The sequence below is a fragment of the Phocoena sinus genome, chromosome 9 (assembly GCF_008692025.1).
Source record: "Phocoena sinus isolate mPhoSin1 chromosome 9, mPhoSin1.pri, whole genome shotgun sequence".
NCBI lineage: Eukaryota > Metazoa > Chordata > Mammalia > Artiodactyla > Phocoenidae > Phocoena > Phocoena sinus.
Window position 1 is genome coordinate 81,176,874 of NC_045771.1, and position 22,797 is coordinate 81,199,670.

A 22,797-nucleotide genomic window follows, 5' to 3' on the forward strand; every position below is an offset into this window, starting at 1 on the left:
GCATGTGGGCTCATTAGTTGTGGCTTGCGGGCTCTCGAGCACAGGCTCATAGTTCGGCGCACGGGCTTAGCTGCTCTGCAGCATGTGCGATCTTCCTGGGCCAGGGATCCAACCCGTGTCCCTTGCATTGGCAGGCAGATTCTTAACTACTGTGCCACCAGGGAAGCCCGTGGTCTTTTTATTTAGTTTTTTCCTTTGGCCCATTGATTATTTAGGATCATGTTGTTTAATTTCCATATATTTGTAAATTTTCCAGAGTCTGTCCTGTTCATTTCTGGTTTCTTACCATTATGGTTGAAAAAATACTTAGTATGATGTCAGTCTTCTTAAATTTGTGAAGACTTGTTTAGTGACCCATCACATGATCTGTCCTGGAGAATGTTCAATGTTCACTTGAGAAGAATATGTATTCTGCTGCTGTTGGATGGACTGTTCTGTTTTGGTCTGTTCAGTCCATTTGGTCTAATGTACAGCTCAGGTTCAGTACTTCCTTATTGATTTTCTTTTTGGGTGACCTATTCATTGTTGAAAGTTGGGTATTAAAGATGCCTACACTTTTTTTTTTTTTTTTTTTAGTATTGTCTATTTGTCTCTTCAAATCTGTTAGTGTTTGCTTAATATATTAAGATCCTCCACTGTTGGGTGCATATTTATTTATGATTTTTGCCTTGATAAATTGAAAACATTATCATTATATAATGCCCTTATTTTTTTTTTCCTTGTTGCAGCTTTAGGCTTAAAGTCTATTTTGTCTGGTATAACTCTACCTACCACTGCTTTCTTTTGGTTTCCACTTGTATGGAATATCTTGTACCAGAGCTTCAATTTGAGCTTATTTGTGTTTTTAACTCTGAAGTGAGTCTCTGATAGCCAGCATATAGTTTGATCTTGTATTTTTATCTGTCTAGCCACTCTATGACTTTGGACTAAAGAATTTAATACATTTATGTTTACAGTAATTATTGACAGTTAAGGACTTTCCGATGCCATCTTATTGTTTTCTGGATTTTTTTGTTGTTTCTTGTTCCTTCCTCTGTTGCTGCCTTTCTTTGTGAATTAGTGATATTCTGTAGTGGTATGTTATGATTCCCATCTCTTTATGTTTTCTGAATCTACTGTAAGATTTTTGCTCTGTGGTTCCATGAGGCATACAGAAAACATCTTACAGATATAAGTGTATTTTATGTTGATAATAATATAATTCCATGACACAAATGCAAAACTCTTTTACTCCCCTCCATGAATTTTTGTATATGGTGTTACAGCTTACCTCTTTGTATATTGTTTACATGTTAAAATTATTATAGCTGCAGTTATTTTAATAATCACATACTTTAACCTTTATACTAAAGTTAATCGGTTAACACACCACCATATCACATTATTAAAAGTATTCTTACCTTAACTATATACTTATGTTTACAAGTCTTGCATATTCTCGTATGTTTTCATGGTACTATTTAGTTTACTTTTATTGTAGCTTGAGGAACTCTTTTAGAATTTTTTAAAGACAGATATAGTGATTATGAACTCAGCTTTTTTGGGAAAGTTTTTAATCTCTTTATTTAAGAAGGACAATTATGACGGAGAGGATATTCTTTGTTGGCAGATTTTTTTTTTCATTGGGTAATTTGAATGTATTATCCCATTCTCTCCTAGCCTGTGAGGTTTCTGCTGAGAAATCAACTGATAACCTTATGAGGTTTCTCCTGTAAGTTATAAGCTTCTCTCCACTTGGTGCTTTTCAGATTCTTTGCTTTTGATGGTTGACAGTTTTACTATAATGTGTTTTGGGGAATGTTTTTCTTTAATTTTTTTTGTTTTGGTGCCCTGTGAGCTTCATGAACTTGGATATCCAAATCTCTCCCCTGATTACAAAAGTTCTCTGCAACTATTTCTTTAAATAAGCCTTCTCTCACTATCTTTTCCTTTTAAGACTCCAAAATTCACAGAAGGTTTCTTTTGATGGTATCCGATAGATCACAAAATCCTTCTTCACTCTTTTTTTCGTTGTTCTCCTCTGAGTGGATATTTTCAACTTACTGTCTTCTAACTTACAGAAAATTTATTCTGCTTGATCTGTTTGTATATTGATTATGCTTATTGCATTTCTTTTTTCTTATACTTAACATAAAATATTACTTGAATTTAATGGTGCTTTGATACATTTAAGTGTTATGCTTTGCCACTGTAGCAGTAGCTCTCACCTCTGTCATGTCACATAATTATTATTTCTTTATTGTGGTTAGAAAAATTAAGATCTAGTCTCTTAGCAAGTTTGATGATTATAATACAATACCATGGTCTGTATTGACTATCGTGTGCATCAGATCTTTAGGAATTATTTACTATTAGTTAAAAGTTTGTATCCTTAAACAACATCTCTCCTATTCCCCACATGCCAGCCCCTGGTGACCAACACTGTATTCTTTATTTTTATAAGTTTGGCTTCTTTTTATTTCCATATATAAAGGATATCACATAGTATTTGTCTTTTTCTTTATGACTTATATCAGCATAATTACCCAAGGTACATCAGTGTTAAAAATGGTAGAATTTCCTTCTTTCTAATGGCTAAATAATATCCACTGTGTGTATGTAAATATAGGTAAGTATATAGATATAATATCTTTCTTATCCCTTCATCTTTTGATACGAACTTAGGTTGATTCCATATATTGGTTATTGTGGATAATGCTGCAAGAAATATGGGAGTGCATATTTCTTTTCAAGTTAGTGCTTTTATTTTTTTTGGATAAATACCCAGAAGTGGAATTGCTGAATTGTGTGACAGGGCTATTTTTAACTTTTCTGAGCAAGCTTCATATTGTTTTTCATAGTTGCTGCAAAATTATATCCCCACTAACAGTTCACAAGTGTTCCCTTTTGTCAACATCATCACCAACACTTATTTTCTCGTCTTTTTGATGATAGCCATCCTAACAGGTGTGAGATATCTCATTGTGGTTTTTATGGGCACTGTACTGATGATTAGTCATGTTGAGTACATTTTTGTATACTTATTGGCCATCTATATGTCTTTTTTGGAAAAATAATGTTTCCTTTGCCCATTCATACATTGGATTGTTTGATTTCTTGTGGCATTTTATGAGTTTTTTTTTTAAATGTATTTTGATTACATGCCCTTATCCAGTCTATGGTTTGAATTTTTTTCCCATTTGGTAGGTTTACTTTTCATTTTGTTGATTGTCTATATTGTTGTACAGTGGCTTTTTTTTTAAGCTTTATTTATTATTCATTCATGTATTTTATTTATTTTTTGGCTGCATTGGGTTTTAGTTGCGGCATGCGGGCTCTTTGTTGCTGTGTGCGGGTTTTTCCCTAGCTGTGGTGTGTGGGTTTTTTTTTTTTTCTTCTCTCTCTCTAGTTGTGGTGTGCAGGCTCCAGGGTGCGTGGGCTCTATAGTTTGCGGCATGCAGGCTCTCCAACTGAGGTGGGCAAGCTGAGTAGTTGTGAGCACGGGATTAGTTTCCCCATTTCCGGCATGTGGGATCTCAGTTCCCCGACCGGGGTTCAAACCCGCGTCACCTGCATTGTAAGGCAGATTCTTTACCACTGGACCCCCAGGGAAGTCCCTAGAAGATTTTAAGTTTGATTTCTTCTTGGTTGTGGATTTCTGCTTTTGTTGTTTGTGCTGTTAGCGTCACATTAAAAAAAATAATCATCAGAACCAATGTGGAAGAGTTTTTTATGCTTTCTTTTAAGACTTTTATGGTATCAGTCCTTAGGTTCAAGTCTTTGATCCATCTTGAGTTAATTCTTGTGACTGATCTAAGATAGGGGTTCAAATTTCTGTTTTGCTTGTGCTTATCCAGATTTTCTAACCCCATTTATTGAAAACACTATTATTTCCCTGTGGTTGCTCTTGGCTACCTTGTCAAAAATTAGTTAACCTTAAATGTAGGGGTTTAATTCTGGGCTCTCTGTTCTGTCGCATTGGTCTGGGTGTCTATTTTGATGCCAGCACTTTATTGTTTTAATTAATATAGATTGTAGTATAGTTTGAAATTAGGAACTGTGATGCCTCAGGTGTTGTTCTTCTTTCTCAGGACTGTACTGGCTATTCAGATTTTCTCTGGTTCCATAGAAAGTTTAAAATTGAATTTTTTATTTCTGTGGAGAATGTCATTGGATTTTTGAGAGAGATTGTTAGAATCTACAGATGGTGTTAAGGACTTCTAATCTTAGAAATTCCTCCAATCTATAAACGTAGGATATCTTTCCATTTTTTTAGTGACTTCAGTTTATTTTATCAGTGTCTTGCAGTGTTCAATGTAGAGACTTTTCAACAACTTTGTCAAATTTATTTCTAGATATTTTATTATTTTTGATGCTATTGTAAATTAGATTATTTTTTCAGATGTTTTACTATCTGTGTATAGAAATACAACTGATGATGTATGTTGATTTTATATACTGCAATTTTACATACTTTCTTGATTAGTTACAACTTTTTGGTGAATTCCTTGGGATTTTTTACATACAAAATCATACCATCTTCAAATAATGATAATTTTAGTTCTCTCTTTCTGATTTGTACACCTTTCTTTGTCTTGCCTAATTGCTCCAGCTAACACTGCCAGTACTATATTGAATAAGAGTGATTAAGTGGGCATCACTGTCTTGTTCTTGATCTTAGAAAAATAGCTTTTACCTTTTTACCAATGAGTATGGTGTTAGCTATGGGCTTATTACATATGGCCTCAATTATGTTGAGGTACATACCCCCCTATACTCAATCTCTTCAGAGTTTTTAATCATAAAAGAATAGCATTCTGTCCATTGCTTTTTCTGCATGTATTGAAACGATCATGTGTTTTATATTTTTACTCTATTAATGTGATGTATCTCGCATATTCACTTGTGTATGTTGAAACATTCTTAAATCCCAGCGATAAATCCCACTTGGTCACAGTGTATTATCCTTTTAATGTATTGTTGAAGTTGATTTGCTAATATTTTGTTCAGAATTTTTACATCTGTGTTAATCAGTTTTATTGACCTGTAGTTTTCTTTCCTTTTCTTTCTTTTCTTTTTTGCGGTATGCGGGCCTCTCACTGTTGTGGCCTCTCCCGTTGTGGAGCACAGGCTCCGGATGCACAGGCTCAGTGGCCATGGCTCACGGGCCCAGCCGCTCTGCGGCATGTGGGATCTTCCCGGACCAGTGCACGAGTCTGTGTTCCCTGCGTTGGCAGGCGGACTCTCAACCACTGTGCCACCAGGGAAGCCCCTGTGTTGGGAGTTTTTTGATTACTGATTCAATCCCTTGTTATTGGTCTTAGATTTTCTATTTCTTCCCGATTCATTCTTGGTAGGTAGCGTGTTTCTAGGAGTTACCAGTTTCTTCTAGGATATCTAATTTGTTGGCATGTATTTGTTCATAGTAGTCTCTTATGACCTGTATTTCTGTCGTATCAGTGGTACGGTCTCCTCCTTCATTTCTGATTTTGTCTTCTCTCTTTTTTCCTAGTCTAGCTGAAAGTTTGTGAATTTTATGATTTTGAAAATACAGCCTTTATTTTGTTGATCCTTTCTATTGATTTTCTTCTATTGATTTTCTTTTATGTATTTTATTTATTTCTACTCTAGTCTTTATTGCATCCCTCCCTCTGCGAACTTTGGGGTACATTTCTTCTGTTTCTAGTTCCTTGAAATGTACAGTTAGATTATTTAGGTGCTTTCTAATTTCTTGCCATATGCACTTATGGCTGTAAACTTTCCTCTCTGACTGCTTTTGCAGCATCCCATAGGTTTTGGTAGGTTGTGTTTCCATTTCCATTTGTTTTGAGGTTTTTTTAAATTCACTTTTTAAAAATTTATTTATTTATTTTTGGCTGTGTTTGGTCTTTGTTGCTGCACAGGGGCTTTCTCTAGTTGTGGTGAGCAGGGGCTACTCTTGGCTGTGGTGTGCAGGCACTATTCTTCATTGCGGTGCACTGGCTTCTTATTGCGGCGGCTTCTCTTGTTGTGGAGCACAGGCTCTAGGCATGTGGGCTTTAGTAGTTGTGGCACACAGGCTCAGTAGTTGTGGCCCGTGGGCTCTAGAGCACAGGCTCAGGGGTTGTGGTGCACGGGCTTAGCTGCTCCGTGGCATGTGGGATCTTCCCGGACCAGGGCTCGAACCCATGTCTGCTGCATTGGCAGGCAGATTCTTAAGCACCGCAGCACCAGGGAAGTCCTTTTAATTCACTTCTGATTTTTTTTGACCCATTGATTTTTCGGAAGTGTACTGTTTAGTTTCCACATTTTTGTAGGTTTTCCAGATAGACTCTTGTTGATTTCTAGTTCTATATCATTGTGTCCAGACAGTTGATAGGATTTTGATCTCCTTAAATTTGCTAAGACGTATTTGTGTTTTATGATATGACCTATCCTGGAGCATGTTCCATGAGAACAAGTTGTTGGATGAAATGTCCTGTAAATGCCTGTTAAGTCCATTTGGTGTAATTATAGGTCAGAATCTTGATTGTCAGGAAGTTGCAATGGGGGATACGGGGGATGCTGTTCAAATGGTATAAAACTTTGGTTATGAAAGATGAGTGAATTCTCGATCACTGAATACAGCCTGGTGAAACATTCAATTATGGAATGTATTATACTTAAAAACAACCTTAGATTTAATCAACAAATTATCAATAACATTCTGAAACATACCGTGCATTACAACAGAGTTCACCAGTTAAAGTATAATGTTAAAGCAAATCTTCTGCGGTGAAAAATTACTCCTTTTCCAAACTATCCTTGCACTCATATATCTTTTTTAATGCAATTTATTTTTTATATTTTTTATTGAAGTATAGTTAATATACTATATTCCTCCCCCCCATCTTTCCCTTTTGGTAACCATAAGTTTGTGTTCTTTATCTGTGAGTTGATTTCTGTTTTGTAAATAAGTTCATGTATATCATTTTTTTTTAGGTTCCACATACCAGTGGTATCATACGGTATTTGTCTTTCTCTGTTTGACTTACTTCACTTAGTATGATTATTTCTAGGTCCATTCATGTTGCTGCAAATGGCATTATTTCATCTTTTTTATGTCTGAGTAGTGTTCCATTGTATATATATACCACATCTTCTCTGTCCATTCATCTGTCAATGGATATTCAGGTTGCTTCCATGCCTTGGCAACTGTAAATAGTGCTGCAGTGAACACTGGGGGTGCATGTGTTTTTTTATTAATATATTTTTAACATCTTTATTGGACTATAATTGCTTTACAATGTTGTGTTAGTTTCTGCTGTATAACAAGGTGAATCAGCTATACTTATACACATATCACCATATCCCCTCCCTCTTGCGTCTCCCTCCCACCCTCCATATCCCACCCATCTAGGTGGTCACAAACCACCAAGGTGATCTCCCTGTGCTATGAAGCTGCTTCCCACTAGCTACCTATTTAACATTTGTTAGTGTACATATGTCAATGCTACCCTCTCACATCATCTCAGCTTAGCCTTCCCCCTTCCTGTGTGCTCAAGCCCATTCTCTCCATCTGCGTCTTTATTCCCGTTCTGCCCCTAGGTTCATCAGAATTATTATTATTATTTTTAGATTCCATATATATGTGTTAGCATACGGTATTTGTTTTTCTCTTTCTAACTTACTTCACTCTGTGGGACAAACTCTAGGTCCATCCACCTCACTACAAACAACTCAGTTTCGTTTCGTTGTATGGCTGAGTAATAGCCCATTGTATATATGTGCAACATCTTCTTTATCCATTCATCTGTCAGTGGACACTTAGGTTGCTTCCATGTCCTGGCTATTGTAAATAGTGTTGCAATGAACATTGTGGTACATGACTCTTTTGGAATTATGGTTTTCTCAGTGTATATGCCCAGTAGTGGTGTTGCTGGGTCATATAGTGGTTCTATTTTTAGTTTTTAAGGAACCTCCATACTGTTCTCCATAGTGGCTATATCAATTTACATTCCCACCAACAGTGCAAAAGGGTTCCTTTTTCTCCACACCCTTTCTATCATTTATTGTTTGTAGATTTTTTGATGATGGCCATTCTGACCAGTGTGAGATGATACCTCATTGTAGTTTTGATTTGCATTTCTCTAATGATTAATGATGCTGACCATCCTTTCATGTGTTGGTTGGCAATCTGTATATCTTCTTTAGGGAAATGTATATTTAGGTCTTCTGCCCATTTTTGGATTGGGTTGTTTGTCTTTGTGATGTGGAGCTGCATGAGCTGCCTGTATATTTTGGAAATTAATCCTTTGTCAGTTGCTTCATTTGAAAATACTTTCTCCCATTCTGAGGGTTGTCTTTTCATCTTGTTTATGGTTTCCTTTGCTGTGCAAAAGCTTTTAAGTTTCATTAGGTCCTATTTATTTTTTGTTTTATTTCCATTTCTCTTGGAGGTGGGTGAAAAAGGATCTTGTGATTTATGTCATAGAGTGTTCTGCCTATGTTTTCCTCTAAGAGTTTGATAGTGTCTGGCCTTACGTTTAGGTCTTTAATCCATTTTGTGTTTATTTTTGTGAGTGGTGTTAGGGAGTGTTCTAATTTCATTCTTTTACATGTAGCTGTCCATTTTCCCCAGCACCACTTATTGAAGAGGCTGTCTTTTCTCCTTTGTATATTCTTGCCTCCTTTATCAAACGTAAGGTGACCATATGTGCGTGGGTTTATCTCTGGGCTTCCTATCCTGTTCTATTGATCTATATTTCTGTTTTTGTGTCAGTATCATACTGTATTGATTACAAAAGCTTTGTAGTACAGTCTGAAGACACGGAGCCTGATTCCTCCAGCTCCATTTTTCTTCCTCAAGATTGCTTTCGTTTCTTTGGGGTCTTTTGTGTTTCCACACAAATTGTGAAATTTTTTGTTCTAGTTCTGTGGAAAATGCCATTGGTAGTTTGACAGGGATTGCACTGAATCTGTAGATTGCTTTGGGTAGTACAGTCATTTTCACAATGTTGATTCTTCTAATCCAACAACATGGTATATCTCTCCATATGTTTGTATCATCTTTAATTTCTTTCATCAGTGTCTTATAGTTTTCTGACTACAGGTCTTCTGTCTCCTTAGGTAGGTTTATTCCTAGGTATTTTATTCTTTTTGTTGCAGTGGTAAATGGGAGTGTTTCCTTAACTTCTATTTCAGATTTTTCATCATTAGTGTATAGGAATGTAAGAGATTTCTGTGCATTAATTTAGTATCCTGGTACTTTACCAAATTCATTGATTAGCTCTAGTAATTTTCTGGTGGCATCTTTAGGATTCTCTATGTATAGTGTCATGTCATCTGCAGATAGTGACAATTTTACTTCTTCTTTTCTGATTTGGATTCCTTTTCTTTCTTTTTTGTCTCTGACTGCTGTGGCTAAAGCTTCCAAAACTATGTTGAATAATAGTGGTGAGAGTGGACAACCTTGTCTTGTTCCTGATGTTAGAGGAAATGGATTCAGTGTTTCGCCATTGAGAATGATGTTGGCTGTGGGTTTGTCATATATGGCCTTTATTATGTTGAGGTAAGTTCCCTCTATGCCTACTTTCTAGAGAGTATTTATCATAAATGGGGTGTTGAATTTTGTTAAAATGTTTTTCTGCATCTATTGAGATTACAATATGGTTTTTATCCTTTACTTTGTTTATATGGTGTATCACATTGATTAGTTTGCATATATTGAAGAATCCTTGCATTCCTGGGATAAACCTCACTTGGTCATGGTGTATGATCCTTTTAATATGCTGTTGGATTCTGTTTGCTAGTATTTTGTTGAGGAATTTTGCATCTATGTTTATCAGTGATACTGGTTTGTAGTTTTCTTTTTTTGTGACATCTTTGTCTGGTTTTCGTATCAGGATGATGGTGGCCTCATAGAATGAGTTTGGGAGTGTTCCTCCTCTGCTATATTTTGGAAGAATTTGAGGATAGGTGTTACCTCTTCTCTAAATGTTTCATAGAATTTGCCTGTGAAGCCATCTGTTCCTAGGCCTTTGTTTGTTAGAAGATTTTAAGTCACAGTTTCAATTTCAGTGTTTGTGACTGGTCTGTTTATATTTTCTATTTCTTCCTGGTTCAGTCTCAGAGGGTTGTCCTTTTCTAAGAATTTTTCCATTTCTTCCAGGTTGTCCATTATATTGGCATATAGTTGCTTGTAGTAATCTCTCATGATCCTTTGTATTTCTGCATTGTCAGTTGTTACTTCTTTTCATTTCTAATTCTATTGATTTGAGTCTTCTCCCTTTTTTTCTTGATGGGTCTGGCTAGTGGTTTATCAATTTTGTTTATTTTCTCAAAGAACAGCTTTTAATTTTATTGCTCTTTGCTATTATTTCCCTCTTTTTAATTTATTTCTGATCTGATCTTTATGATTTCTTTCTTTCTGCTAACTTTGGGGGTTTTTGTTATTGTTCTTCTTCTTTCTCTAATTGCTTTAGGTGTAAGTTTAGGTTGTTTATTTGCTTGTTTCTCTCTTTTTTTTTTGTGGTATGTGGGCCTCTCCCATTGTGGAGCACAGGCTCCACACGCGCAGGCTCAGCGGCCATGGCTCACAGGCCTAGCCGCTCAGCGGCACGTGGGATCCTCCTGGACCGGGACACAAACCCGTGTCCCCTGCATTGGCAGGTGGACTCTCAACCACTGCACCACCACGGAAGCCCTACTTGTTTCTTGAGGTAGGACTGTATTGCTATAAACTTCCCTCTCAGAACTGCTTTTGCTGCATCCCATAGGTTTGGGCTGTCGTGTTTTCATTTTATTTTGCTTCTAGGTATTTTTTGATTTCCTCTCTGATTTCTTCAGTGATCTATTGAATAGTTTAGCCTCCATGTGTATGTATTTTTTACATATTTTTTCCTGCAACTGATATCTAGTCTCATAGCATTGTGGTCGGAAAAGATACTTGATACAATTTCAATTTTCTTAACCAAGGCTTGATTTGTGACCCAAGATATGATCTATCCTGGACAATGTTCCATGAGCACTTGAGATGAAATTGTATTGTGTTGTTTTTGGATGGAATGTCCTATAAATATCAATTAAGTCCGTCTTGTTTAATGTATCATTTAAAGCTTGTGTTTTTAAATTTATTTTCATTTTGGTTTATCTGTCCATTGGTGAAAATGGGGTGTTAACGTCCCCTACTATTATTGTGTTACTGTCGATTTCCCCTTTTATGGCTGTTAGCATTTGCCTTGTGTATTGAGGGGCTCCTATGTTGGGCGAATAAATGTTTACAGTTGTTACATCTTCTAGGATTGGTCCCTTGATCCTTATGTAGTGTTCTTCTTTGTCTCTTGTAATAGTCTTTGTTTTAAAGTCTATTCTGTCTTATATGAGAATTACTACTCCAGCTTTCTTTTGAGTTCCATTTGCATGGAATATCTTTTTCCATGCCCTCACTTTCAGTCTGTATATGTCCCTAGGTCTGAAGTGGGACTCTTGTAGACAGCATATATACTGGTCTTGTTTTTGTAGCCATTCAGCCAGTCTGTGTCTTTTGGTTGAAGCTTTAACCCAGTTACATTTAAGGTAATTATCAATATGTATGTTCCTACCATTTTCTTAATTGTTTTGGGTTTGTTTCTGTAGGTCTTTTCCTTCTCTTGTGTTTCCTGCCTAGAGAAGTTCCTTTAGTATTTGTTGTAAAGCTGGTTTGGTGGTGAATTCCCTTAGCTTTTGCTTGTCTGTAAAGGTTTTAATTTCTCCGTCAAATCTGAAAGAGATCCTTGTTGGGTACAGTAATCTTGGTTGTAGGTTTTTCCCTTTCATCACTTTAAATATGTCCTGCCCCTCCATTCTGGCTTGCAGAGTTGCTGCTGACAGATCAGCTGTTAACCTTATGGGGATTCCCTTGTGTGTTATTTGTTGCTTTTCCCTTGCTGCTTTCAATAATTTTTCTTTTTAATGTTTGATAGTTTAATTTGCGTTTTGGTGCATTTCTCCTTAGATTTATCCTGTATGGGACTCTGAGCTTCCTGGACTTGATTGACTATTTCCTTTCCCACATTAGGGAAGTTTTCAACTATAATCTCTTCAAATATTTTCTCATTCCCTTTCTTTTTCTCTTCTTCTGGGACCCCTATAATTCGAATGTTGGTGTGTTTAATGTCCCAGAGGTTTCTGAGAATGTCCTTCATTCTTTTCATTCTTTTTTCTTTATTCTGCTCCATGGTAGTTATTTCCACTACTTTACCTTCCAGGTCACTTATTCGTTCTTCTGCCTCAGTTATTCTGCTATTGGTCCCTTCTAGAGAATTTTTAATTTCACTTACTGTGTTGTTCATCATTGTTTGTTTGCTCTTTAGTTCTTCTAGGTCCTTGTTAAACGTTTCTTGTATTTTCTCCCTTCATTGTAGTTTTGATTTACATTTCTCTAATAATTAGTAATTTGAGCATCTTTTCATGTGCCTGTTGGCCATCTATATGTCTTCTTGGGAAAAATGTCTATTTAGATCTTCTGCATTTTTTTCATTGTGTTTTTTTATATTGAGCTGCATGAGCTGTTTGTAGTTTTTAGAGTTTAATCCATTTGTTTATTTTGGATGGATGTCCCATTGGTTTATTTTTGTTTGTATCATCATTACTCTAGGAGGTGGATCCAAAAAGATTTTGCTGCAATTATGTCAAAGTGTCTTCTGCCTGTGTTTTTCTCTAGGAGTTTTATAGTATCCACTCTTACATTTAGGTCTTTAATTCATTTTAAAATTATTTTTGTGTATGATGTTAAAGAATGTTCGAATTTCATTCTTTTACATGTAGCTGTATAGTTTTCCCAGCACCACTTAGTGAAGAGGCTGTCTTTTCTCCATTGTATATTCTTGCCTCTGTTGTCATAGATTAATTGACCATAGGTGATTGGGTTTACTTCTGGGCTTTCTTTCCTGCTCCATTGATCTATATTTCTGTTTTGTGCCAGTACCCTGTTGTTTTCAGGACTGTAACTTTGTAGTATGGCCTGAAGTCAGGAAGTCTGATACCTCCAGCTCCGTTTTTCTTTCTTAAGGTTAGTGTGGCTACTAGGGGTCTTTGTGTTTTCATACAAACTTAAATTTTTTTATTCTAGTTGTATGAAATATGCCATTGGTCATTTGATAGGGATCGCATTTAATCTGTGGATTGTCTTGCATTATATGATCATTTTAACAATATTGATTCTTCCAGTCCAAGAACATAGTGTATCATTCCATCTGTTTGTATCATTTTTAATTTCTTTAATCAGCATCTTATGATGTTCCTAGTATGGTTCCTTTGTCTCCTCAGGTAGGTTTGTTCCTAGGTATTTATTTCTTTTGATGTGTTGGTAAATAAGATTGTTTCCTTCATTTTTCTTTCTGATCATTCATTGTGCCTTAAGGCTCCAGTTCCCCCCTCTACTCCCGGTCCAGCCACACACACAGGGACCTTGCCACCTGGCTTTCAGTCAAAACCTTGTAAAGATCCATGAAAAATCTGGACTGCAGAGGTGGTCCCTGGGGCCTCCAGCTTAAGAAGTGCTGCCCCAGAGGTTCCAGAAATTGAGAAAGGAAAAGTGAATGGAGTAGTGGGGTGGCATAGAGAAGGGTGAGTGCCCTGGGAGATTTTGAGAGAAATACCTTCCATCCAAAACCCCTGTCCCTGCAGCTGACCCAATGGTGCCATGGGATTTCAGTGTATTTTGTGAGGTGATGGCTCTGCTTCTTTACTCCTGTGCTCAACACTGTGCCAAATGAAATCCTCGCCTCTTACTGATTTCCAATGTCTTTATATGCATGTGTGTGTTTATTTGTTTATTCATCATTTATTCAGTCCCTCTTTTTCTTATTCTTGCTAACAGTTTGTCAATTTTGTTTATCTTTTCAAAAAGAAACTCCAATATTATGTATCCTTGTATTGTTTTTGTAGTCTCTATTTATTTTTAATTTTTTTTGGAGTATAGTTGATGTACAATGTGTGTTCTGTAAAGTGAATCAGTTATATGTGTGTCCACTCTTTCTTAGATTTTTTTCCCATATAGATCACTACAGAGTATTGAGTAGAGTTCCCTGTGCTAGACAGTAGGCCCTTTTTGTAACTGCTCTAATCCTTATTATTTATTTCATTCTGCAAATACTGGGCTTAGTTTGTTCTTTTCCTAGTTCCTTTCATTGTAAAGTTAGGTTCTTTGAGGTTTTTTTCAGAGACAAAAAGTTTTATTACCTATGGCACAGCAAGCGTGAGCATAATTTGTGTTGGTTCTCCTTCCCTATACCCCAGTTCCCACTGGGATGACAGAGAGGGATCCAGTTGAGTGCTATGCATGCACTCGGTTGTGTTACACTGAGGAATCCTGTATTTGAGGACTCCACTGCTTTTAAAATGAGAGGTTAGCAGGTTCCTGTGTGTCTGAGGGAGAGACATTAGCTCATTCTTCAAGGCTGTTCATTGCAAACACACTCCCAAGAAATGGCTCAGGGGAAATTCTGTCAGGGCATGCTTTCTTTTTCTTTCTTTCTTTCTTTTTTTTAATTGAAGAATAATTGACATAATATTACATTAGTTTCATATGCACAACAATGATTTAGGATTTAAGTATATTACAAAACGATCACCGGATGAGGCTAGTAACCATCTGTCCCCACCCACAGTTACTGCAATATCATGAACCATATTCTTTATTCTGTATATTAAATTCTTGTCAATTTTTATCATATAACTGAAATTGTGTACTTCTTACACCCCTTCACCTACCTTGTCCAAGACCCACTCACCTCCCCTTTTGCAACCACCAGTTTGTTCACTGTGTATGTAAAACTGGTTTTGTTGTGTTTGTTTTTAGATTACACATATGAGTGAGATCATGTGGTATTTGTCTTTCTCTGTGTGACTGACTTCACTGAGCATAATACTCTCTAGGTCCATCCATGTTGTCAAAAATGGCAAGATTTTATCTTTTTATGGCTAATACATAACTGTATATGTACATTTGTATACACATATATACATATATGTATCTATATGTATATCTACATATGTATAGATACATGTGTATATATGTGTATGTGCGTTGTGTATATTCGTATGTGTATACATGTATGTGTGTATGTATATATATATATATATATATATATATATATATATATAAAAAACACTTTTTTATCCATTTGTCTATCATTGAACATTTAGGTTTCTATCCTATATCGGCTATTGTAAGTTATGTTGCAATAAACACAGGTGCGTGTATCTCTTTAGTTTTTTGCTTTGTTTTATTTTCTTTGGATAAATAGCCAAAAGTGGAATTGCTAACTCATATGTAGTTTTATTTTTTTGTTTTCAGAACCCTTCGTAATGTTTTCAATAGTGGCTGCACTGATTTACATTCTTAGCAACAGTGCAGGTGAGTGCTCTTTTCTCCACATCCTCAGCAACAGTAATTAATTGTTGTCATTTTGATGATAGCCATTCTAATACGTTTAAGGTGATCTCTTTTTGTGGTTTTGATTTGCATTTCCTTCCTGATGATTAGTGATGTTGAGCATGTTTCCATGTGCCTTATAAGCCATGTTCTTTTTTCTTTTTTTTTGGCAAAATGTATATTCAGTTCCTCTACCCAATTGTTTTTATTTTTGTTTTATCTTTTAAAAGTATAGATTATTTACAATATTATAACAGTTTCAGGTGATCTGGGAGTTTTTACAAATTACACTTGATTAAATGTTTTTACAAGAGAATGGCAATAATTCCATCCTATACAATATATCTTTGTTGCTTATCTATTTTATACATAGTAGTTTGTACCTCTTAATCCTATATGCCTAATTTGCCCCTTCCCACTTACCTGTCCCCACTGGTAACCACTAGTTTGTTTATAGGTCTGTGAGTCTGTTTCTGTTTTGCATATACATTCATTTGTATTATTGTTAGATTCCACATATAAATAATATCACAGAGTATTTGTCTCTCTCTGACTTACTTCATTAAGCATAATATTCTTGAGGTCCATCCACGATGCTGCAAATGGCAGAATTTCATTCTTTTTATGGCTGTGTAATATTCCACTGTACATATATACCATATCTTATTTATCCATTTGTCTGTTCATGGGCATTTCGGTTGCTTTCATATCTTGGCCATTGTCAATAGTGCTGCTCTGCACATTGGGGCTTAACATATTTTTTGAGTTAGTGTTTTCATTTTTTTCCTAGATAGGTACCCAGGAGTGTTATTGAGGAATCATATGGTAGTTGTATTCTTAGTTTTTTGAGAAAGCTCCATCCTATTTTCCATGTTGCCTGCAACAATTTACAGTCCTACCCACAGTATACAAGGGTTCACTTTTCTCCACATCCTCTCAAAAATCTGGTATTTGTAGACATTTTGATGAGAGCTATTTTGATATCTCATGGTTGTTTTGAATTGAAATTCTTTAATAATTAGTGATGTGGGGCACTTTTTCATCTGCCTTTTGGCCATCTGTATCTTCTTTGGAAAGATGTCTGTTCATGTCTTCTGACCATTATTGATTGTGTTTGTTCATTTTTTATGTATGTGTTATTGAGTTGTATGAACCATTTATATATTTTGGATATTAACTTTTTGTCAGACCATTTGCAAATATTTTCTTACACTTTGCACTTTGAATTTTGATTTTGTTGATGGTTTTCATGGCTGTGCAAAAGCTCTTAAGTTTTATTTAGCTTCTATTTGTTTATTTTTGCTTTTATTTCTTTTGCCTTAGAGGCCAGATCCCAAAACAATATTGCTACAATTTATGTCAAAGAGTGTTCTGCCCATGTTTTCTCCTAGAAGTTTTATGGTTTGGTGTATTACCTTTACATCCTTAATCCATTTTGAATTTTGTGTCTGTTTGAGGAAATGTTCTAAAATCATTGTTGTACATGTAGCCCTCCAGTTTTCACCACACCACTTATTGAAGAGACTTTTCTTTTCTCCATTGTATATTCTTGCATCCTTGGTGGTAGATATTTTCACCATGAGTGTGTGGGTTCCTTTCTGAGGTCTCTGTTCTATTCCCTTGATCTATGTGTCTTTTTTTGTGATTATTGTAGCTTTGTACTCAGGGAGCATGCTATCTCCAGCTTTGGCCTTTTTTTCTCAGGATTGCTTTGGCAGTGTGGGCATTTTGTGGTTCTATATTTATTTGGGGATTATTTGTTCTGTTTGTGAACAATGTCATGGGTATTTTGATAGGGACTGCTTTAAATCTGCAGGTTGCTTTGAGTGATAAGCCTATTTTAAAAAGATTAATTCTTCTGATCCAAGCGCATGGGATATCTTTTCACTTATTTGTGTCATCTTCAATTTCCTTCATCAGTGTCTTATAATTTTTAATATAAAAATCTTTCACCTCCGTGGTAAATTTATTTTTGGTACAATTGTAAATTTTTTTCTTAATTTCTCTGATAGTTTGTTATTAGAGCAGAGAAAAACTATATATTAATTGTGTATACTTCAATGAACATAAAAACAAAAATTAACAGATGGGACCTAATTAAACTTAAAAGCTTTTTTACACAGCAAAGGAAACCATAAACAAGACGAAAACACAACACTCACAATGGGAGAAAATATTTGCAAATGAAGGAACTGACAGAGGATTAATCTCCAAAATATACAAATAGCTCATGTAGCTCAATATCAAAAAAGACAAACAACCCGATCAAAAACTGGGTGGAAGGCCTAAATAGGCATTTCTCCAAAAAAGACATACAGATGGCCAACAGGCACATGAAAAGATGCTCAACACCATTAATTATTAGGGAAATGCAAATCAGAACTATAATGAGGTATCACCTCACACCGGTCAGAATGGCCATCATCATAAAATCTACAAACAGTAAGTGCTGGAGAGGGTGTGGAGAAAAGGGAACCCTCTTGCACTGTTGGTGGGAATGTAAATTGATACAGCCACTATGGAGAACAGTATGGAGCTTCCTTAAGAAACTAAGAATAGAGCTACGTTATGATACAGCAATTCCACTACTGGGCATATACCCACCCAGAGAAAACCATAATTCAAAAAGACACATGCACCCCAATATTCACTGTGACACTATTTACAGTAGCCAGGACATGGAAGCAACCTAAATGTTCATCAACGGAGTAATGGATAAAGAAGATGTGGTACATATATACAACAGAATATTACTCAACTATAGAAAGGAACGAAATTGGGTTATTTGTAGAGATGTGGATGGACCTAGAGAGAGTCATACGGAGTGAAGGAAGTCAGAAAGAGAAAAACAAATATCATATATTAACGCATATATGTGGAATCTAGAAAAATGGTATAGATGATCTAATTTGCAAAACAGAAATAGAGACACAGATGTAGAGAACAAATGTATGGACACAAAGGGGGGGAAACGGGGATGGGAGAAATTGGAAGATTGGGATTGACAGATATACACTATTGATACTATGTATAAAATAGATAACCAATGAGAACCTACTGTATAGCACAGGGAAATCTTTACTCAGTGCTCTGTGGTGACCTAAATGGGAAGGAAACCCAGAAAAGAGGGGATATATGTATATGTATAGGTACTTCACTTTGCTGTATAGTAGAAAGTAACACAACATTGTAAAGCAACTATACTCCAAAAAACTTAATAAGAAGAAAACAATTGTGTATACTTCAAATTTACTGAGTTTATTTATGCTGATAGTTTGATGGTGAGATCTTTAGGGTTTTCTCTAAATATTATCATGTCATCTGCAAACAGTGACAGTTCTACTTCCTTTACAAGTTAGATCCTATTTTTTATTTTAATTTTTGTCTTTTGGCTGTGGCTGGAACTATTCATCCTGTGTTGAATAAAAGTGGTGAGAGTAGGCATCCTTGTCTTGTTTCTCTTCTTAGAGGAGATGCTTTCAGCTTTTCACCATTAAGTACGATATTAGGTCTGCTTTTGTCTTATATCCCCTTTATATTTATTTATTTATTTATTTATTCATTCATTCAGGCTGCACCACACAGCATGGGGGACCCTAGTTCCCTGGCCAGGGATTGAACCCACACCTGCTGCAGTGGAATCGCGAATTCCCAACCACTGGACTGCCAGGGAAGTCCCTGTCCTTTATTATAAAAAGGTATGTTGCCTCTATACCCACCTTGTTGAGAGTTATCATAATTCAAATACTGAATTTTGTTTAATTTTGCCAAATCCTCTATTGGAGGTATGAAGTTGATCATATGATTTTATCCTTTGTTCTGCTAATCTAGATTGTCACTTAATTGATCTGCATAGACTGAATCATTCTGCATTACTCAGATGATCCATTTGATCATGGAGTATGGTTCTTTTAGTGTATTGTTGAATTCAGTTTACTAATATTTTGTTGAGGGTTTTTGCATCTATGTTCATCAGGGATACTGGTCTGTAATTTACCTTTTTTGATAGTGTGTTTCTCTGTTTTTCATATATGGGTGATGTTAGCCTCAGAAAATAAGTTTGGAAGCATTCCTTCATCAATTGTTTGGAATAGTTTGAGAAGGATAGATGTTAACTGTCCTTTAAATGTTTGGTAGAATTTATTGGTAAAGCTACCTGGTCCTGGACATTTATTTATTGGGAGTTTTTTGATAATTGATTGATTTCATTTCTAGTAATTGATCTGTTTAGATTTTTTATTTATTGCTAACTCAATCGTGGAAGATTTATGTTTTTAGGAATTTATCCATTTCTTCTAGGTTGCCCCATTTGTTGGTGTATAATTGTTTGTTGTAATCTCTTAGGATACTTTGTATTTTTCTGGTGTCTGTTGTAACTTCATCTCTATCATTTCTGTGATTTCTATTTGGGCCCTATCTTTTTAAAAAAAACATATTACTACAGTCTTTCATTCCTTACAGAAGATTAATAAGTGTTTGATCTACTACCCTTACTCTATGTATACTTTTTGCAGTGAGATTTTTACTTTTGTGTTCTTGTTACTATCAATAATTAGTGAGACTTCTTTTAAGCCTAAGTAAATTCCTTCAACATTGCTTATAAGGCTGTTTTATTAGTGATGAACTCTTTTAGCTTTTGCTAGTCTGGGAAACTCTTGATCTCTCCTTCAATTCTTTTTTTTTCATAAATTTACTTATTTATTTTTGGCTGCGTTGGGTGTTCGTTGCTGCGCACGGGCTTTTCTCTAGTTTTGGCCAGCAGGGGCTACTTTTTGTTGTGGTGTGCGGGCTTCACTGCGGTGGCTTCTCTTGTTACAGAGCACGGGCTCTAGGTATGCGGGCTTCAATAGTTGTGGCTCGTGGGCTCAGTAGTTGTGGCTCACGGGCTCTAGACCACAGGCTCAGTAGTTGTGGTGCACAGGCATAGTTGCTCTGTGGCATGTGGGATCTTCCTGGACCAGGGCTCGAACCCGTGTCCCCTGCATTGGCAGGCGGATTCTCAACCACTGTGCCACCAGGGAAGCCCTCTCCTTCAATTCTGAATCATAATCTTGCCAGTATTCTTATTGTAGACTTTTTCCTTTTAGCCCATTGAATATATCCTGTCATTCCTTCCTAGTCTGCAAATTCTGCTGAAAAGTCAGCTGTCTTATGGGAATACCTTGAACATAACTAGATGCTTTTATTTCACTGCTTCTATGGTCTCTTTTTACCTTAAATTTTTGGCACTTTATGTCTTGGTTTGGACCTGTTTGTCTTCATCTTGTTTGGGACTCTGTGTTTCCTGGACCTGGATGTGTGTTTCCTTCCCTAGGTTAGGAAAGTTATCAGTTACTATATCCTCTAATAAGCTCCCTGCCCCTTTCTCTCTTCTCCTCTTTCTGGCACCCCTGTAATGCTCATGTGAATATTCTTGATGTTGTCTCAGAGGTCCCTTTACCTATAGTCTTACTTCTTTTTTCTATTCTTTTTTCTATTCATGCTATTAAGCTTGGGTGATTTTCACTACTTGGTTTTCCATTTCACTGATCTGTTCTTCTGTATCATATAACTTTGATTCCCTCATATGTGTGTGTGTGTGTGTTTTAATCTCATTTACTGTATTTTTCAGCTGTTTGGTTCTTTATGACATGTTATTACTCTTTGTTGAAATTCTCACTATGTCCATCTATCCTTCTCCTGACTTGGGTGAGCGTCTTTATAATCATTACTGCGAACACTTTTTTTATCAGGTAGAATGCTTATCCCTGTTTTACTCAGTTCTTTTTCTGATGTCGTGTCTTGTTACTTCATTTGTAACATATTCCTCTATTTCCTTATGTTTCGTAATTCTCTGTGCATTTCTATTCATGAGGTTCAGGTTGTTACATTCCCAGGTCTCCGAGAAGTGGCCTTATATAGGAGATGACTCATAGGGCCCAGCAGCACATTGTCCTCTGGCCAGCAGAGCCACATGCTCCAGGGGTGTCCCCTGTGTGGGCTGCACACACCTTTCTCTTACAGCAGGACCAACTACTGTGGACAAGCTGGTAGGCGGTGTTGGACCCTGGCCTAAATGGCTGTGAGCCCCTGCAGTATGTGATTGCTGTGGGTGTGCTGGTAGCCAAGGAAGCCCTCCGTTATGGGTGGCTGTGTGGTGCTCCAGGTGCACAGATGGACAGGGTAGGCCCCCAGTGTGTCTGGTTGTGAGGCCTTGTGGTGCAGGAGTGCTATGGGCATGTTGGTTGATGGGGCAGGCCCCTGATTCTAATCAGTTCCAGGGAAGATGCTAAAATGTTGCTTGCCAATGTCTCAGTTCCTAGCGGGAATCTCAGCTGACTCTTGCCTCTTGCCTCTCCAAGAAGCTCTCCGACATTAGCAAGTGGGTCTGACCCAGGTGTCTTTCACACTGTTGGCTCTGCATAGGGACTGAGAACATGTGAGATTTGTGTGTGCCCTATGAGAGCAAAGTCTCAGTTTTCTTTAGCCTCCAGTTTTCCTGAAAGTAAGCCCTGCAGGTTTTCAAAGCCACACCTGCTGTGTTCTTTTCTTCCCAGTGCAGGAACCCTGGGCTGAGCAGCCTGATGCAGGGTTCAGACCCTTCCCTTCGTGTGGAGAACCTATGCAATTGTGGTATCTTCCAGCTGTGGGTCACTTTGCTCGAGGTGTGGGTTCCAATTAGACTGTGTTTCTAGTGCTCCTACCTGCCTTGTGGTTTCTCCTTCCTTATATCTTTAGTTGCGGAAATTTTCCCTGCTAGTCTTCAGGTCATTCTCAGAGATAATTTCCCTGTACATTGTTGTAATTTGGGTGTGTCCATGGCAGGAGGGCAGCTCAGTATCTTCCTACTCTATCATCTTGATCCCTTCTCAAGAATTTTTTTAAATATATGCATTTATTACTGTAAACATAACTCTTTGAATTGCATTGTTTTTCCTGTATTCCATAAATTTAGGTACTTTGTGTTTTCAATTTTGTTTAAGAATTTTTTAAAATTTCCCTTTTGATTTATTCCTGTATGCATTGGCTATTCAGGAGCTTATTGTTGAATTTCTAAGTGTTCTTGAAGTTTCCATTTTTCTTTTTAATATTGAATTTCAGTTTCATACCATTGTGGTTGGAAATGATACTTGATATGATTTCAGTAGTCTTGGATTTTGAAGAAGACTTGTTTTGTGGCTTAACATATAATCTACGCTAGGAGATCTTCTTTGTGTACTTAAGAAAAATGGAAATTTTGCTGCTGTCAAGTGGAATGTACTGTATATGTCTGTTAGGTTCATTTGATATCAATTGTTATATGCTGAGAGGCTCCAGTGTTGGATACATACATATTTATCATTGTGATAATTTCTTGATGAATGATAACCTTCTTTCCTTTGAGAGGTTTGACTTCAGGTGTTTTCTGCCTGATAATAGACTAGTCAGGCAAGTATCATTTTTCATGGAGTAATCTTTTTTTC